This window comes from Fragaria vesca, linkage group LG5 (genome assembly GCF_000184155.1).
Source record: "Fragaria vesca subsp. vesca linkage group LG5, FraVesHawaii_1.0, whole genome shotgun sequence".
NCBI lineage: Eukaryota > Viridiplantae > Streptophyta > Magnoliopsida > Rosales > Rosaceae > Fragaria > Fragaria vesca.
Window position 1 is genome coordinate 16,512,147 of NC_020495.1, and position 1,415 is coordinate 16,513,561.

The following is a 1,415-nucleotide window of genomic DNA, read 5'->3' on the forward strand; positions in this document are numbered from 1 at the left end:
CTGCTTCGTCTTGATTTCTATCTCCATTATCATCGAGCATTTGCTTCATGTCTTAGCCAAGGTGAGCTACACTCAATTCCTCTCTTCTTATTACACAGCAGCATTAGTATCTGCATCACTATATGAGTCTGATAAATGATCACCTCTTTTTATTAATCATCCTCCTCTTGGATCTCTTTGCAGTATTTCAACAAGATAAGGAGGAAGTCACTCATTCTTGCTCTTGACAAGATCAAAAAAGTAATTAACTATGTGATTAGCTAGAACTGATCCAGATTTCTAGCTAATCCAGATTTGATGTAATACGTTGTTTTGTTTTGCAAATTTTTAGTTTAGAAATCATAATATAGTGATTTTTAAGAACATAAAGTATATTTTAACATGATTATTGGGTCAGTTGCAGATTACTGGGCGACAGTAACTCGATTACTGAGGGTCAGTAATCGATTACTGAGCGTCAGTAATCGATTACTGGGCGTCAGTAACTCTATTACTAGGGTCAGTAATCGATTACTGAGAGTCAGTAACTCGAGTTACTGGGAGTCAGTAATTGTATTACCCGGGGCCAATAGCCTTTTAGGGAATCATTACTCAATTACTGGGGGTCAGTAACCGAGTTTACAGTGACCGGAATCCGACGATGGGAGAAATAAGTTGATTATTAGGGGTCAGTGATTAAGTTATTGGGGGTCAATAACTCGATTATTAGGGGTTAGTAACTTAATAAGGTGATTACTGGGGGTCAGTAACCCGATTATTGGGGGGCAGAAATCCGACGACAATGACCAGAGAAAGTCCGACGACGGTGATTAGAGAAAATCCAGCGATGAGATTCCGGTGACCGGAGTCCGACGGCCGGTGACCGGAGTCCGACGGCCGGTGACCGGAGGCTCCGGCAAAGTCTTCCCTCTCTTATATTTTTTCTCTCTCTAAGTGTATATAAGGGATAAGGGTAAAAATGTCTCAAAAATATTTTTTTATTATAAATTTAATAAAGATTTGTGTATTTGGGCACAAATAAGAACATCTTATATTGAAATGGGCTCATGTTTATTAGATTCATTGAAATGGGCAATAAATAATTTAAATTAGTACTAAATGGGCATTTTCCCTTAAATTAAATGAATCAACTGAACAAAATTTATTCAAAAGGGAACCATTCGTGTAAATCACAATTACGAAAGCTCAAATGATTTTCAAATTGGATGAAACTTTGTAAGAATGATCTACACTATGTTCTAGACACTGAACGGTAGAGATTTGAAAATGTGACCTGAAAGTAAGCGAATTGAGGAGCACCACACTTTAATTTCAAAGCAGTGTCCCGCTCTGGAAGGGAACCGTATATCAGTGTGTGTGTGTACATATATATATATATATATATATATATATATATATATATATATAGTAGTACG

The 1,415-nt window shown here is 36.9% G+C and overlaps 1 protein-coding gene across 1 annotated transcript in view; it reads left to right on the plus strand.

The window, feature by feature from the left end:
* Positions 1-1,415, plus strand: part of LOC101291440 (cytochrome P450 71A8-like) — a 4,269-nt gene that overhangs the window by 910 nt on the left and 1,944 nt on the right. The gene's annotated exons all lie outside the window — the stretch shown is intronic.